The following is a 19,680-nucleotide window of genomic DNA, read 5'->3' as shown; positions in this document are numbered from 1 at the left end:
ATTTCATATAAGACATATAAAGAAACTTGAATCTTAGAAAGCTCTTCATTATTTCTGGAGTCATAAGAGCAACCAGGTTCATGAAAAAGAATTAAACATCTGGTGAGTATATTCAGTGAACCAAGTGCAAAAGAGATACAAACAATTGCACTTAAAGGGACAGTTAGAATCTTAAAAAGATCTGTCAGTTGGAGTCTTTTAAATAGCAGGGGAATGTTTAACATTTGGATGCAATTTTAGTTTGTCAGTATCTCTATATTAATACAAAGATTCAGAATGGCTACTAACAGTTACCAGATAAAGGACTTGATTTAAGGTTAAATGTAATAAATTATGAGTCTAATAGTTTAAATACTACTATTTTAGAATTATTTATCCTAAAAAATGATAATAATAAGCAATAATTAATTATGAGCGTAAGATTTTTTTAATTCAATTCACCAAATATTTATTCATCGATTTTGGGATTGAGTTATGTTTAATAAAAAATATCTTAATTGTTCAAATTGCCTATGATATCTCTCTCTTAGCGATCCATGTATCACTTACTCTTTCTAAGTTGATTTAACTACTCTTTAATGTTGATGTTTCCATGAACATTTATTAAAAAGAAAGTGATTTTCCTTTCAGCATTGCAATCAAATTTACATTTGTGTCTGTGCACACCACAGACACCTATGTAAATTAGATAGCAAAATAATAAATCATTGCTTCAATATTAAGTAATAATAATGATAACAATAATTCTAATACAGATGTATAGAGAATTATTATTTTTTTAGTTAGGCAAGAAGAATGCCTTAAAAGATGTCAGAGTTAATGAATTTTTGACTGAAAAGTTGAATAGTTGTAATGATTGAAATTCATATAAGTCTAGAACAGTACTAAAACTGATGATCTTATCTGCGTGCTTATTACACATTTAACACTAATAATTTTAATATTAATAATTTAGCGGATTGTATGGATAATGAGAATAGGAATTTATTTATTTAAACACTATACATTACACATTCCAAAGATGTACCACGATTTCATTAGCATGGATATGCGTTTACTGTTTAGAAAAGACTTATAAACCATCTGAAATACTCGGCGATTCACGAAATTAAGATAGTTCGATTAATAGAATTTGACAATCACTGCCTGTCTATGTATATATCATTAAATAAAATAGACGTTTTTTGTCTATTAATTCTATTTTCGATCCTTTCCAACTTCCGTATAACAGTTTTCACTTCTGGCACGAACTGGCTGATGCAATCACCATATAAAAAAATGCTGCCTAAATATATGTGTGCATGTGTGAGGGTAAGTAATGACTAGCTCTAGGACAACAGCATATCCTTTTCATTGTTTTGACTCTTGAGTGTGTATCCGTTGATATTTTATATGCTTTTATATAGAGTGATATGGTTCTCGGTTGATTAACTGTGTCTAACTGTGTCGGATATATGCTGGAGAGTCAAACCAATGATAAGAATATGCTGTTGTCATAGCCCGAATTATGCATTTAATACTACTAATTTTAATATTAATAATTTAGTGGATTGTATGTATAATGAGAATAGAAATGTTGAAAGAAACAGTAGAGGGTGGTGGTGGTAGTAGTAACATAAGAGTGAGATGACATAAATAAATGGGGTAACAAAAAAACAAAAATTACTAAAATAGTAGTATTAGTAGTAGCAACATAATGGGAATGACGTAAATGAAGAAGAAAAAGAATGATAAAAATGACAATATAAAAATGAACTAGACATAATCTGAATATGATGAATATAGTGTTTAGAGCTGGGGAAATGAGTATTCAGGATGTTTTATTCATCACTGAGGTAAGACCTTGAAGTTAATAATAAAAAGATGAAAAATTCAATATCATTGTATTAAAGAAAACCTAGTGAGCTTTCTAATTAAAGTGCTGCAGTTTATCATGAGGGGTTTTAATTCTCTCCCACTGCAAGAACTTAGACACCTTTCGGACGGGTAGTATCTGTTCTGTAATTTGTCTGTGATCAATGTAAGGAAAACAATTACTATTTATTTGGAAACTGCCAGAGTGCCCCCTTTTAAGGGAGCTGGTTTTTCTCCACACTAAAAACGATCTTGTGTCTAATTTGGTTTTGCGGGGAAGCAAATAAATAAAACACCAGGATCGGAAATTGGAATTGAGAAGTCAGCACCCCTGAGGAGAGGGACTCCGATAAGGGCGCATAAGGCGATTAGCAAGAAACTAATCCCTTCTCAAAGAGAGAATACAAGGCCTAGGAGGGAGAATTTTTCATGACAACAAAAGAAAGTTTCATTTTTCACATTTTAAAGGGGGTTTGCTTAGAAGCCAATCAGGTTCAACTTACATAGAAAATTGAACAACCCTGCTAAAAATTGAACAAGAATTTTTCAAAATCTTTCATTTTATAACTTCCATATTTAATTTAGCATTATCACAACAAAAAGCCGTTGTATTTTTTTCATAAAATATTTATTGCGTGTATAACATTTGCTTCTCTTGTTGATACTTTGTTGTAGCAGCAATCATTGTGACCGTCGCAGTGTTTAGAGTTAGTCTGTCTCTTTTTCTCTTTATTCTTTTTCGTGTCACAACGAGAAACCATTAGCCATTCAGTATTCTACACTTTGATTTGATATGGTTACATACTCTATCGCTATTTTCATGGTAAGTGCTCGACTGAACTCCAATCTCTGGTCTTCCCGTGCCAAACTTTCACAAAAAACACCCATCTATCTACAACCACTATATATTTTTCCTACTCTCTATCTGTACCTAAATGTAGACGCAGATTCTATGAACAAAGCTTCTTTCTCAGAACTGCCTACCTTTGGAACACTGCTCCGCTAACATGCTTCCCGGTTGAATACAACATAGTAGCTTTCAAGTCTAATGTAAACAAGTTCCTGTTAAACCGTCCCCATAAATCATCAAATTCAACCAAATTTACACCATAACTGATTACTACACCACCGCCTTATATTCATTAACCCTTGTCCTCGAGTGATGTTCGGGCCTTGATAAGTGATGATTTCCTAGTAAAACATAAAACACTACAGAAATGGATACCTTCATTTTTGCGTTTTTGCTTACCGAAATTTAATCTGAAACGGTTTATGTTTTTGTCACAATCTGTTGTTCTGATTCTCTCAAATTTGGGTTAATAATTTCTGCATAAAATTGTGCAGGCAGTTATATGACCATGTTTACAAGAAACTTGCAAAGTCACATTTACACGGCGGTTGGGGGAGGTGGTCGAAACAAAATACATTTGTTTCACGCGAAACAAAATGCATTTGTTTCACGCGAATTGTATTGTATCTTTCACGGGTTGAATGCGTCATAACTCTTTAAGGCCATGAAAAAACAAAAACGTGTCATTACATTTGGAAGATGTGGTAATGGAGAAAGGGAAAATAAGACGGAATGATAATGAAAAAAAAAAAGAAGAGATGAAGACAGAAAGGGAAAAGAACACTTAAAAAAGAAAGCAAAGAAAGAAGAGATAGAGAGAGAGAGAGATGGAGAAAGTTAAGAGAGAAAAAATAGAAATCAAAGAATGAGAAAATGTTAGAATCTAACATTGCACTTGGCTGAGTACATACCTCCGTAAACGTTAACTATAAAAATTTATATTTTTTAAACTGGATTAAAGAAATAAAAGGAATTAAATTTAAGAAATCTAGATACTATTAAAATTGATGGTGTTTTCGGTGTTTTTTTTTTGTGCATAAGTAGGAACATTTAATTGATTGAAATTATATCTAAAAGTTCTGTCTTTAGTTTAAAATTTAAATGAATCGTTATTTATAGTTGAAAATTTAAATGAATCATTATTTACAGTGAATAAGTACTGTTGAACACCTCTATATGACTGAGAAAAATCTGATAAATAAGCCAGAATTTCCTTTTTTTTTTTCATAGATCTAAAATTAAAGTTTTACCTGAATTTCTAACAAATGTGTGATTAACCCATTTCTGACCGAATTAATTTTTTATGAAATAATTTCAATTTATAAATTTTTCTGATGTTGGCTCAACATAATTGATTTGAAAAATGCATTAGTTTATATGTGACAATGACATGTCTCTGACAGTGGAAGCAGAACACAGACTGGTAGGTTTGAAGATCTATATGCGTACATACGTGTTGTAACACGTCTGATGAGCGTTCCCAATGCCCTTGTGTAGGCTTTTTTTTACTCTAGAGATGATACAATATTGTATGTTGCTGTTACTGTGCATATATGTACCGCTGAAATAGGTTAAGCGTTTACATTTTTTCAAGTAGAAGTGATTGCAAAGGGAGATAACATACGCTTTACTTGTAAACATTTTTATCATTAAACTTCTATTTGATTTGTACACATATATATTTTTTCAGTTGTTATATTATTCATGATATTAGTACCACTATTTCTGTGCTTTATACAAATGTTTTAATCATTGTTAAAACGATTTTCTTTGTCACACCTCCATACTATTTCTGTGTGAGTCCAACTTTTGCTACAGAAAACAACAGCAATTATAAATCATCATCATGATCATCTCGTTTGAGATAATTGTTTTAGACTATATTAAACTATTAATGTTATTATCAAGAATCTCATATCAGTTCATTTTTCTAAAAGATATTCGTTAATTATCTCCCCGTCATTGGTTTTATTATCGTTGAGCTAATTATTTTTTGCTTTGTGCACCACTGTAAAATGGTTGTTTTTCTTCAGACCACTTCCTCTTCCAACCTATCTTTTAAGTAAAGCCGTGTGGAGAGGTGGGTGTTTATGGAAAATTAGTGACCACAAAGACCAATAAAAATGATTAGATGTTCACCAGGGGATAAAATTAAAACTCCAGTCCTCAGTGTGAACAAACTGATGCTCTCAAAAAAAAAATAAATAAATAAATAAATAAATAATAATTAAAAGAAAAAAAAACATTGAATCGGTCCTAACCTTACCAGAAAGAAGTCTTTATTAAAAATCAGAGAAAGACAAAAGAAGAGAACAATCCTGTTTATGAAACATAATTAAATTGTATGTGTGGAGCTTTCATTAAAGTGGATGAAAACTAATATAACACCGCACACATGTAAGTGTTTAGCACATCGCACAAATACATATATTCAGTCATAACTTTCCTGATGGAGAGAGTGGGTGTTTTTTTTTCATAATACATGATCTATTTAAGAAAAATTAAGACAGGGAAATTATCTGATAGTTTGAACTGTCATCTACATGATTGTGAGACTACCATGATACGAAAATCTATTATAAAAATATTGCCTAAGAGCAAAGTGTAGTATATGTTCTGATACTACACATCACTTTTTCTGTCATCGGTTCGTGGACGAGAAATTCTTTTAGACTGAGTCAATCTTTATCTCAATCCAGAGTATCCCTTTTTAAGAAACTGCATTTTAGCTATATAAAAAAAACTATCTTATTGCATACAAAAAGCAACCATTATTACTATTAAGAATTCTTTATACCAAAAGTTAAAGAGCCTATAAGTGTTCATACATATACTTATTAGTAGGAGTAATTATTATTTATGACACACCATTTTTATCAAAATGAGTCTTTGTCAAATTTATTACAATTTTATCTAGTTCTTTTGTTCTCAATGTTTATTAATGATAATAGCATTATCTTTAGTAATGATAGGAATACTTATAGTATCATGTTGACTGTTGTAGTTATCAATAGTGCTTTCTACGACATTAAGCATAATTCTATCAAGTAGTTTTGAAGCCTATAAATTTTTGTTTCTAGAATTCTTATTATGTATATGTTTGCAGCATTAAATGTAATTAATAAGTTTACTAATGAACAGCTGATTGTGATAATTTCCTATTGACTTACACTACCCAACTCAAAGGAGAAAGTAATGCCTGAAAGTATTGTCTCATGACAAAAGAACAGATACTATATTATTTACTCTCTAAATTGAGCACTGAAAAATAGTACAATAATAGAAGTATTATGATAGTTTCGGTTTCAGACAGATTCCAAATCTCCAGTAGTAGTATTCTATTTTTGCCATTGTATGAATTAGCATCTCCAGGGTGTTTCATGTACAATGCGGTGCAATTTCTTAAGTAGTTTAAAACCTATGAGTGACCAACAGACAGACAGGAATGCTTAGATACATTACAGACGAAATAGTGTTTTTTTATTCACTAGACAATGAATTAAGTCACATGAGAGAGAGAGAGAGAGAGAGAGAGAGAGAGAGAGAGAGAGAGAGGGGGGGATGTACTAGATAAAATATTTATTTCCTGCTGGAAAATTTTGGTTCATATGTACTTGCAATAATCCTTATCCCTGAGTGGCTTCCAGGCCTTGATAAGTGGTGATCACTGTGGAAAAAAAAAATATATATATATACAAAGCTGAGTGTTGACTTCAAAACATTTGGAAAACTTCTTTGAGTATCAATAAGATTTTCTTCAGATATACAAATGTTGTGACTTTCCATCAGAATTGATGTGGTTGCTATTCTTATATTGGCCACATTCCAAAACTCTTCGAACATGTTGAATGTATCTTTCAGCTGAATGAAACATGCATTCAAGTTGAAAGCATTTTCGTGAATATACTTCTGATTTGAGCCGAGAATAGATCTATCACTTATGCTGGAGTGACAAAATATCAAAATTAAATAAAACTTTAATAAATCTTGTTCAATCAGTTTTTCAGTTTAGAAATTGGCAAAAAATTCTGTTCTAATGTGGTCGTCGGGGCATTATTGCTTGGGAATAGTAGTTGTGATAAGTTGTCTGTACTCTTCTTCATAGAAAGCATTTTCATGAATAACTTTTGACTTCTTAACCTTTTGCTACCATTGTGGTGTATTAAGTCATAAGTTCAAATCATATTGGATGTATTTGTTTGATTTATCTGTTTTACGCCTTATTAACCATTTTACAGTTATTCAAAACTGCAATAAGATGCTTATCATAAACGATTCATTAGGTTGAATGCAAGTTGCTAATTTACTCATAGTTAGGGGAAACTATGTGGTCATACTTTTTCATAATATTAATGTGTAATTTGATCACTATATATTTTATATGGATTTGAATTTAACACAGTTGATTTCATAATCTGTAATTGTATCCATTACAACCAATAAAAAGCACAGCGACCGACTATAGTTGAGAGCGATCTAAAGGCTCTCTTTTCATTTCTTAGCCTTCGGGACAAGATCAAAGTGTAGTATCTGTTCTTCAGATGCTGCACTTCTATTTCTTGTTCTCTTTCGGAGGAGGAGAAATCCTTCACGACTGAGACAATTTTTATTTTTGTACCTTTTCTTCACGTTAAAAAACGACCCTGGTGTCTAACTCTGTCCCGTGGGGAGGCATAGTAAATAGGGCACTACTCTATTCCCAGAATTAATGAACTTACCCTTAATTCACCCTTATAATACAGAATGTTTAGTAATGGGGGCATCAAGTGCCATTTTTAAGTTTTTAGTATGACTCGATTGAGGATCTAACCCGACGGTCTCCCGGTCTTTTAGCGAATACTTTACATTATGCCTAATGTGCTGCTATGCAAATGCTGATCCGCTTGTGATCATTTTCACGTTTATACTATTAGAAACGGTATCATGCTGCAATTTCCTTTCAGGTATGGGTAGAGATAGCAACTTGTGTTCAATTAATTATACAAAATGGATCGTTTATAATATGTATTCTCGTTTTACATTACATAACCCAAAAAGAGTGAACATGGTGCATCTAAGAGGAATTGTTAGAGATGAGAAATAGAAAGTCAGATAATTAGTGGCTTGCTTTAACTAATTAGTCTCCATAACTAATTGATACTGCACAAACAGTGTGATTGATATTCGTATAAAGAAAGGAAGAAAAAAAAAAGGTGAAAAAATATGACGACAGTTAACCAGTAGTCGATTGCGTGATGAAAAGTAGCTTTTCGTTTTCTCTAGCGAGACATTAAAACATAATGAGCCTCTCTGAAACACTTCATTCTTTCCTTTCTCTTTTCTTCACTTCTGTTTGTCAGACTGATCATTATTATGCTCAGCCATCAACAAATTTGTAGTCTTTATTTACACTTATCTTGCTAGTTATAAGAGGTATTTTTCTCAAACTGTAAACGGCAGTTTAAGCTTGCAAATTAAGGTGCACGTTTTGTCGGGATTATTTCACCAACAAGAAGAGGGGGTGTAAGAAAAGGCAGTAAGGGCTTGCAACGAAATGGTGACGTTGCTTACAAGCAGTCTTTTCTTTCCTTGTAAAGGTAACAATTAACAGGTAACATTTGCGGAACAACAGTAACGAGGTAATCAGTCTAAGAGATGCTAACCGACTAGCAAGCTATGTAACTAGGTTCTTAACTAATCACTAACCCGTAGTGAGACAACTCCTTTTATACATACTAACTCTCGGTGGCGAGAATTCCAACGTGATTTTCAACGAGATTAGAATGTCTATTTAACTTAGTAGGAAATAGGCACCCAGTTTCTCAGTAACGGCAAACAGCAGTTCAGTGTCTTTTCTTCCCTCCGACCTACTCCCGGTAAGTCAAATCAATTTCAATTCTTACAGTTTTGTTCCAGGTAAATAACTTGAACACTCCCCACACCATATTAAAAAGATTGTCATCGATGCACGGAGAGGATTTACAGTTTCGATATTTCTGATGACTTTCGCTCACTTTTTCAACAACTGTAAAATTTAAAACTATCACGAGAACTTGAAATTGTGGAACTTATCGAGGGTAAATCTTGAAGGAGATATAAGAGAACTCTCCTATCTATGGACGACGTCAGACAATTTTTATGTTATCCGAAACCGGGTGCCCGGATACGACGTGTAGTATAAACACTCTAGTCTCATAAAATCTCGCTGAAGAAGTTAGGTGGATAAGGTATGCTTCACTCGGTCTCTCTTTAGAAGTCTTCTTTGGTTTTTAGACAGAAGACACGTGTGTTAAATGCTGTTTATGTTACCAAAAAAGATTTCTTGTAACCGATAACGTTGGTTAAAAGATTTCATCCTTAAAACACCTTTTTCCACGCCCTCTATTACTTGTCGGTAAGGTAATTCTGACACAGTTAACAGGTTGTATTTAAAATAAATAAAAGAAACCGGACCAGCATTTTTAGTTGCGTGCAAGCGACTTTATAAGTCACTCCATCGGTCGGTCGGTCTGTCCGTGACACTTTTGTGCTTGGTCTTTTTGGTTAAGATCAAAGGTATGAAGATCAAAGTGTAGTATCTGTTTCGGCAGATACTGCAAGCAAAGACCATATGTGGGGTTGCCCCCACATATAAGACCTTGGTCAATGTAGGGGCAACCCTTTATACCAATAGTCACTATCCAATTTCCAATTTCCCTTTCACTCCTCACATTAACAATCGGCCTTGTGCCTAATTTGCCCAGTGGGGGAGCAAATAAATACCCTTTTCTTGGCCTTTTGGCCAAGATCAAAGTGTAGTATCTGTCTTACTACATGCTGCACTTATTGTGATATAAAGTGGGGGATCACTTTTCAGTATTAATTTAATGTAAAAGTCATTCTCCAGATCATTCACATTGTTTTTGAAGGATTCCAGTTATTTTTTAAACATTCAAGTCATTCTTAAGGTCATTCAATTCATCCTTAAGTTCATTAAAGTCATTCTAAGTCATTTCATTTTTTTTTATTTAAGTCATTTCAGCCCATTTTTCGGCCATTTTAGTTTATCTTTAAGAATTTCATGTCAATCCTACATTCACGCATTCATTCATTACACGAGAGCACGCGACTAATGGCTATTGGCCTTGTTGTTTTTTGTGACTACTCTCTTTACTTTAAACAGTTAAGAGTTAATTTTGTTTTAATTATAATTCCTTTTTCTCCTTTTCACATCCAAACAAGGTGTCTTGTCACTTGTTCGTAAGAGGTTACGATTTAGGATCATGTCTTAGAATTGTGTGGAGTTGAGTAACGGGATGTCTGTTTACCTTACATTTAGACTTCTGCAAGAAACAATGAGGGAATTCCAAAGTCTGGTAGTCTGAGGAAAGAAAATATTAGAGTAGAAGGATTTCTGGCACATAGAGACCTCAACAATAAAGGGGTGGCATCAGAAAATTATCCAGTTTTTATGACAAGATTTTATGATCATTTTTCAAAGTTTCATTTTCAAAATTATTAAATCCATTTTCTATCTCAATTGCTCAACCGAGAGAATATTTTGAGCCTTTGCTTAAGACAATTCCAAATACAAAGATATATATATATATATATAATTTATAAGAGACAATTTCTAGATTTAATATGACAGAACTTGTTTCATAACAGAAATAAAAATTTGTTTTTTTAATATTAACTTATTTAGTCTGTATTGCCCCATTACGTTTCCCTATTAATTCGTGATTCTTTTCAAAATACATTTTTATTTATTACAATTGGTTACAGAAAGTCAGAGTCAAAGTGTAATTTCTACATTTGTAAAAATGTCTCCAAACTATTATTTTTGTTCTTTTAGAGATATATACAATTCTAAAGAGTGTTTCATATATGAGGAATGAAACCTCATTTCTCTTTAATAGTACCAAGAAAAGTTATAATAAATATGAATATACTGAGGTGAAATTTGCTTTTACAACTTTGAAAAAATCTATCTCCATTATTGTTGTAATGTGTCCACCCTACGGATTATGAATGGTCTTTTCCACAGATTATAAAGACAGAGAGAATATGTCTCTCGGCGTTAGTACACAAGTTATGCAAACCTGTGTAGCTGCCATTGCTCAAAGGCAGCATGCATAGTGCAGATTTATCCAACATAAATCCAGTACCAATAGACAAAAGTTTATAGAAGCTAGAAGTAATTGTTAAACAGAAAAAAGATAAAAGCCACAGCCAAGAAAGAATATACAGAAATCACCAAAAACACATTGAAGCACATAAAGTAGGAACTCGTGACTTTTGGAAAATCAATAACAATGTAGTGAATCCCCCCTACTTTCAACAATTTTCAAGTTATTTGCATGGTAATGGAGAAGGCTAATCGGCTTGCCCATCGGTTTGCCGCTAACTCTACTTTGGATCCTCTGTGGGCAGAAACTACACTAAATGATCTGAAAATCACCCCTTCTTAAAAATATAATATTACAAAAAATCCTAGACATCTCAAAAGTATGTGGACTTGATGTCATCCCAGCTGTACTATTTAAAAAAAATGCTCCTCTGAGATTGCTTCAATTCTATTCAAACTTTTCAACAAATGTCTTAACAAATCTTCCTTTCCTGCTGGAAAACTGCTTCTATAATACCAGTTTACAAGAATTCTGGCGAAAGAACTGACCTATTAAATTATTGCCCATCAACCTCCTCCTTCTTTTCATTAAAATATTTAGGTTCATAATTAATCAGGGTCTAGTCCACCACCTCACAGCTGCTAAACTTCTGCCTGACCAACGATATGGGTGTAGACTGTAGATATACTAACTGTAATCTCTGAACGTATATACCATGCACTGAATAAAGCTAAGACAGTAGCCCTTTTGACAGGGTATGGCATGATGGTCTTCTCATGAAAATCAGATCCTATGTTATTACTAGACGAATACTTAACATAATCAAATCCTTCTTAAATAAGTGAAGAAATGAGGTTGTCTCTGATGGTCGGACGCCAAAACAATATGATATAAATGCGGATGTATCCCAAGGGTCGATCCTTGGACCTTTATTATTCCTGATATTCATAAATAACGTCCCTGATGAAATTGTCTTTGCGATGGGTATATTTGCTGATGACACATGAGAGGAAAACAAATGAACATGTATTCAAAGCAATAGTGGAAACGCTAGAAGAAGATATCCAGTCTATAGTGGAATGGGGACAAAAATGGATGGTCACATTCAATGCTGCCAAGACTAAGCTTCTTTCTTTTAATAACTGCAAGAAACTTGCTCAATCACTAATAACCATGGCTAATGATACATTACCTGAAAGTACTTCGTTTAAACTCCTCGGCTAAACATTCACGGAAAACTTGAGTTAGAACAAATACACTGAGGGCATTGCCAAGGACGTGGGTTCTTTCTACCATTCTAGAAATTACTTACCCCTGAGAGAATCTTATACCTCTACAAGACCACTATTTGCCCATGTGTGGAGTATTGTTGTCACATTTGGGCTAGTGCATCTGCTATTAGTCTCATCCTCTTAGACAGAGTTCAAAAGACAGTCGCGAACCTAATAGGTCCTGCTTCAACCTCTGTCCCATCGACAAAACATTGCATCCTTCTGCCTGTTTTACAAGTATTTTAATGGTAGGTCATCCAACGAACTACAAGCCCTGTGTCCTTTTCAATGTAAATACCCCTGACAAGCAGCAAAATGCCACCCTACACAGTAGAAAGTCCTAGATGTAAGAAAGTCTTCTACTCTAATAGTTTCTTTCTTAGGACTGCTACTTTGGAATTCTTTTCCCGATTCCTGCTTCTCTGACTGTACTTACATGCAGAAGTTCAACTCTAATGTAAACTCTCTATATAGTACCCTAGCAAATTATGCCCAAAATAGTAGCCTTCTACATCAAAGTCGCACTGTGCCTTGTTTGGGGTGAAAATGCAATAAAAAAAATAACAAAACATGGCAGTCGGACTGACGTATAACCACACTCTTTATTTGCTGTATTTATTTTTCTATACAATATATTTTGTTTCCACTAAATACCGAGTTGTGTCTGTTTTCTGCGCCTTTATGGGACCACAATAATTACAATCTACCAGTGTGAGTGAGTGATAGTTTTGTAAATAAATTTGGTCAAAACTGATTTGTAAGCTATGATTGGCCCTTGCGTCTTCAGTGTGTGACAATGGAATCATGAAAAGCTGAATCACCAGCGCAGATCTGTATGAACTGCCTTGATTAATGATGCAATGAATTCACTTTGAGCTGGCTCAACCAACTCCGGGTGAATGCAGTCACAAGTACAAGATAAATCAGTACGTAAAATCTATGAAAGCTGAACTGGACCATCACCATTTTCAACCTCCACTAAAGCTTGACAGGAAGATACATTTCTAAAACATCTGTTAACTAATTGCAAACATAAATATTTAAAACAGTGCATTTACATCATGCAATTTCTTAGAAAATTCTTAAAGACGTTTCTTGAATACTAAACGCTTAGGACAACAAAAAAACATTTTCAACCAATTGCAACTACAGAAATGAATTAAATCTGTAATCGGCCATCATAAGTGAATTATAGTTGCGTAACTCAATTTGTTCATTTTGAAAACCAACTCTAAAACATATTTTCTGTTAATAGGCGATACAATTCCAGGGCATTTTTTCTATAATATCTGAAAGATTACATTTTTATACTAATGCTGATAAGCGAATCAGAACATGACCAGGGAATCTAAATTATTAGGATAATGAAACGGTCTTCTAACAACGATGCCAGTGTCTATTGCATCGTCACTATATTAATCCAACACGACCTAATCTGAATGACAATATATTTCTTCTAACACCCTCTTGGTAATAAGTTATAAAATTGTCCTGACATTGAAGGGTCGATTATAATTAAAGATAACACTATGGTATATTTAGAAGAATGTCTTTACAGAAGTACAGAAATAATATGTTACAGAAATCTACGTCCGATACTGTGACTATTGCTGCCATAACATTTAGTTGTAATTTGATTCATAGTCTGGAAAAAATCCAACTATACACGATATAGAGTAGATCAACAATAAGAATGTAGGGAAAATGACAACGTACTTGACTAGCACTCAGGCGTGTAAAAAAAAAGGGTGAAAAGATTAAAATGGCGGCACTCAGTTTTATGGTTGACGGTCACATGAGCAACACAGACTGTTGCCATTTATATGAAAATGAGGCAGGTGAATAAAAACAGACGTAAAGCGAACAGGGGACGAGTTGGACTATGTGCTACATAGTAGTCATGTGCAAGTCAACTTTAAATAGTATTGAGTTTTGGAGTTAGAAGTTTTTGGCAACAGTGTGTCGAATTTACCTGAGAAATTTTTAGTTTAACCAAAGTCAGAATTAAAAACTAATTATCTTGCTAAACACATGCCATTTATAGTGTCTCAGAATAAATCTTTGTTAAAAAAAGGTTGATATTTAATTGAAACTGGTTTTCAGATTAGTTTCTAGCATAAACAGGCACTTTTTGTTTTCTTTTCTTTTACTTATAAGTCATAATTTATCAAGGCCAAAAGCACTCAAAGATAAAGGTTAATGAGATAAAGATTGTTAGTCGAGTGATAATAAATATTACTGAAAAGATTGAAAATATCATAACACCACAAGGAAAACATCTGATCCACAAAACAGCAATACTCCCCCACCCCCTTTGCCAGGAACATTGCTGATGGAATGTGAAAATCAAAAGACAAAATAAGAAGAAAACTTTACCACAAGCTCTATTTTCATCTCTCTTACTAGTTTGCGAAATAGAAAGAAAAATATTTTTATTTCTGGAGAACTGACACTAGTTTTCACTAAAAGGTCTTCAGAGAATAAGAACGTTTTTGAGATTGTTTCGATATTCACTGCCTCATCCCAAGTTTGAACCGTGACTGGTGCATTTGTCTGACTAAATTGGAATCTAATAAACTTTTTAAGCTTGCAAAAAAAAAACAAAAAAAAAACGCTATTATTCACCCAGTAATGTACTGTAAATGTTGCAGTATGCACAAGCCTACATACAAATGTTGTCTGTCTTTGAATCTAATTTTGGTTAAAAGATATAAATCATAAAATTTCGGTCCCTCCATACAATGGATGTTATTTTTGTTGTGCAAAGAATCAATTTTTCTTTCAGCGGAATTAGTTTTTCGAGATCCTGATCTATTTTTCTTCATCTGTTGAATTGAGAGGATGCAGTTGGAGAAGTGCCAATTGAAATATTATGAACTTTTCGCATAAAGGACGGTAGTAATAAACAAGCTCCTCCCTCTCTCACCCTTACTATTCGGTAGCATTTGACAGCCTCTTTGTCACACAATAATTGCAAATTCATTGGGCTGACCTTTGTTCTGTTATTTTATTATTTTTTATTTTCACTTTGTCTTCGGATGGAACTGTTAACATGAACAATAATGTTATTGATTGGAAATCGCAAAGAATCTCATTCGTTTGGTTTTGTTTTTGGCTTATCAGATGCTGACATTGAGAAAACAATAAGATTAACAACCAAACGAACAGGAAAGTTAAAGTGTGTATGTTATGAAGGGGTGAGAATGGAAAGATGGAGAAAGATTCATCCGTAATACTTTCATAATTTATTAAAATATTGGTAAGGTCTGTGCTGTCAAAACTCATAATGGTTGACAAATTATTTTTCACCATTCCAGTAATTATAGGAGCAACTGAACTCATAAAAAAGTCATTTCAAAAGCTATCTGGCAAATATACCCGGTGAACCATGTACAAGAAAGATACAAACAATTGCAATAAAAAGAATAGTTAAAATATTTTTTTTAATTTTCATAGTTGGAATGTATGAGATGGTAGGTGAATTTCTGGCATCCTACCGAATGCCTCACCCCAGCTAGAACAAAATAAAAAATTTAAAAAAATTAAGTTATTCATCTGCATACCTTAGAGCAGGGAAAACGTCAATATAATTTATTTCCCACAGGTAAGTAACTTTTATTCATTGAGAGATTATATCTTGACAATATAGAATGATTTGTTCAAAACAGGGAATGTTGATGATACAGTCGCATTAAAGGAATCAATTAAAATTCTTCAGTTCGTAGATCTAGAACAGTTGAGATAGATTTTTCTTGTGAACCGACCATGCTAAGTAAAATATTGGATCAAGTAAGAAAAACAGACTTGAGAGGAAAAAAGGGAAAATAAAGTCTTGGACAAAGATAGGTTAGTTTGTAAGCCAATTTAGAAAACTTGTCCAACTCATGCCAACATTGTAAATAGACACCAAATTTAAAATGATGATCATCATATCGTATGAATCCAAAGAGTTTATTGTTGGCATTGGTTTTCCTAATATTTTTTCTTTCTAGAAAGACATTGAGTACTTACGGAAGGGACCACATGGACGTTGACAACATCTTAAGTGAAAGGGCTTATGTGGAACGAACTGGATTTAAAACAAAAATCAATTTCTGCAAAGTTTCTGATTTTGAAGATAATTAAAATAACTTTAGTGCAAATGACATTGTGATGTTAAACATCATCCCAATCATCCCCTTAAGTTTCAAAAATTAAAGTACAAGGTACGTTCCAAAAATAATACCTCCTATATTTTTATTCTGCACGAATTGATCAGAGGAGATTCCAAATTAGCAAATTATGATTACTGAACTTATGAAAGTTTCATTTCTCTATTGCAAATATTGGTGGTGTGAGACACTAAGAAATAACCCCTGAAACCCCTCGTTTTTTAATGAGACCACCTTGTCTTCATAAAGCTCTTCAAGTTTTTGTTAAAAAATATGCGACTTTATTTTTGGAGCCACCCTCATATGAGAAAGCGTGCTCCAAACGCCCATGCACAGCCAAAGTTCATTGCTGGCAAAAGTGCATTGAGAATAGTAGTGACTATGTAAAAAAATAAATTCTACAGCACAAAAGGTTTCCTGCTTTTAATAGTACGACACCCTTCTTCATAGCTCTTTAACGTTTTAAGTTAAAAAAATCACTCACAGCTCAACATCTATTCCAATGTTTACTTTTGAAACGATCATCTATAATATAAATCTCACCTGTCTGTTTAAATGTATGTATGTATGTGTATTTGTATGTCTGCCTAAAAATTTCGGTAGAAGCGACAGATTTTCACGAAATCTGTATCGTTTTGCGGTTCGCCGTCTCAGACGACAAATATCAAAACATTGGCTAAAAACGTTAATTCCTTCACTCTCGACTGAGCAGTTTTTACAAAAAGGGTCGATTTTTTGCGAGCCATTTTTGCAAGTCATCTTATCGGTTGGATTGACTTTGCCTAATTTTAACGTTCTGAACTTCTGGTCACGTCATGAAGTAGGGGTAATATGTCAGATTTTCTCTCACTTTCTTTTCTGCCTTTGTGTCATGGGTCTAGCCTGCGTGCCTATTACCACTTTATTTTTATTTTTATTTTTTTTTGCTTAATACACCTCCAAACACCCGGGCAACGCCGGGCACCCAGGCTAGTCGTATTATAAACATATAAATAAAAAGAAACGTTTTCAGTAATTTTCTAATAATTCCTTACCGGGCTGATGTTAACAGTTGACATCTTTGCTGATTATCAGGAGTATTTAGAGCAGAGGTATTTGTTTTGTTTTGAATGGGCAATAAAAAAAAAATGGTGTAAATCAAAATCAACCCACATGCATATTCTCATGCAGGATATCATGAATAAAGATATAAAAACCTGTATCATTAGCCATTGTATGTGCATTGTGAACACATACCAGTGATCTGATATCAAATCCCCATAAATAACCAGGCTTTATAAAAGGGGAATTTTATTGGCAGATTTTTCCGCTTCTATTCAATGCTCTATCTTTTACTTTTTAACCGATTTTCTTAAGATGACGGTATAACAATAACATATGATATATTCTTCTTATGCAATTGAATCTATTGAGACATCAGGAGTTCTCGGCCCAAGAACGAATGCATTTCTGAATGACTTTGGTTGGAAATCGGCCATTCCGAAGAGTAAAGATAGGGCAAAAGAATTTCTTATGCTATTGTTTGAGAAAATTCTAATCCCATCTTGGCATACTGGTGCAAAAATACGCGTTTTTAACAAAAGAACAAAATAAGTGCAAACCTAAAAAAAAATACAAACAAAAAAGCTGATATAATGTTATTTTAGATAAATATTTAATAAATGATTACCTTACTTCACCTTGTGCCTAGCATCAAAATGTTTTTCTTCCACGTCTATCCCACTTCCATTTAGAGACTAACTTGCTGCTTTTGATTCTGAACAAACCAGAAAACAGTGGGCAATTTATTATTTAGAAAGAGTTAAGAGAGATTTACTAAACTTTTTTTTTTTTTGCTATTTTCCCTCCCACTATCAATGAATTTGTACATAAATATGTTTATAACAAGAGATGGGGGGGGCACCCAGCCTTGCCCAACTGTAAAATACACTTAAATGTATATTAACTCATGCAGATTTCGTATTTGTTATTACAGAATCGATCGTCTATTGAATATTATATTATGCCTAATATATAGTACCGGTTTCAAAATATTACACAAAAATGACTTGGGTGCCATCAGCTAAAATCATAGTAGTCCAGCCGCATTCCCTACCATTTGAGCTATCAACAGATAGATAAGAAAGGTTTTAAATTAAACCACTTCAAGCTATGAATGAATTTGCACATGCATAAAAGTAATAGAAATATGTTGACAAGTTGAAATGAACATTTTGCATTTCAACTTGCTGGCATATTTCTGTACGCATTATTCATCCATCCAAACAAAGATTTTACTCGATATAAACCATGCTTGGTGTATGGTTACTATTTCTTGTTTATTTCAGTGTTAAGTTAATAGTAGATTAAGAGTTTATTGATTTAATATTTTCACACAGACATACACACATGCATACATCTACATGCTATATATATATATATATATATATATATATATATATAAGTAAAATTTCAAATAAATGTGAGGATATCTTAAAGAGGATGCCCCTTGGAGTACATGTGGTTATTTGGTGACTGATCAAGAGTAGGATAAACAACTTTATTATTATTTATATCAAGTATGACAAACAACCTCCATTTTCCCCTACACCTTTGATGGCCTTATGCCTAATTCGTTTTAAACGTAAATTTTTTAATATATTTTCTGCAAATAAATAACTCGCAGCTCAGCATCAATTCTAATAGAACATTTTATCTCTTGCAGCATGGATATTGAATGCTTCTATACTGAGGAAATTTTTATTGTTCGTCCTAATCTAGAATGCCTCTTGTGTGGAGATGTATATCATTAAAAACCAACATTGTTTCTAACTCTGGCTGTGTGGGGAGGCAAATAAATAGGAATTATCAATGCATTATTTCCAAACAAATAAAATAAATGAGTATTAAGGTCATGCTATTATCATTTACGTATAATATATACAGATATCTTGTCGGATTGTCAAAATCAGATGCAAATAGCAATATGATATATCGATATTTGATTATGACTAGCCAACTATTTTTCACTTTCTTTTGATACATATGCATTCCCGTTTTCATTTGTTTATAAGTAAAAAAAAAAAAGAGAAAAATATAACAAAAAGAGGAAGCAGGTTTGTCAGTAAAACAAAAGTATACAAAGTTGTTCACAAAAGAACACAAGAGGAAGCTGGATAGAATTTTTAATCAAGGTGTGATAGTGACAGGAAAAAAAAGAACGGATATAAAGGTTAATGAGTTTAGCAATAGTTTACAACGATTGAAGCCAGTTTAAGGAGTCTTGGGTTTGTCACGGTTGACAAGAGTTTTCTAGTTAAGGAGTTACGAGTTTAAAATAGTTGAGAAATCAAGATGAGCTGACAGCAACTGACGAACACGGCCTCGACAGAACGTGAATGCGGACCTTAGTATGTAGAGTGGCAATAGCGTCACACACTCACGCGCGCATGCACACACGCACAGAATGCGACTGAGTTTGTGCTTTT

The 19,680-nt window shown here is 33.2% G+C and overlaps 1 protein-coding gene and 1 pseudogene across 1 annotated transcript in view; both read left to right on the top strand.

The window, feature by feature from the left end:
- Positions 1 to 19,680, top strand: part of LOC145245728 (low-density lipoprotein receptor-related protein 5-like) — an 847,618-nt gene that overhangs the window by 590,959 nt on the left and 236,979 nt on the right. The gene's annotated exons all lie outside the window — the stretch shown is intronic.
- Positions 9,444 to 9,603, top strand: LOC145284670 (U2 spliceosomal RNA; annotated as a pseudogene).

The sequence above is a fragment of the Euprymna scolopes genome, chromosome 1 (genome assembly GCF_053919585.1).
Source record: "Euprymna scolopes isolate OS-2025 chromosome 1, ASM5391958v1, whole genome shotgun sequence".
NCBI lineage: Eukaryota > Metazoa > Mollusca > Cephalopoda > Sepiida > Sepiolidae > Euprymna > Euprymna scolopes.
This window is presented reverse-complemented; position numbering and strand designations above follow the sequence as displayed.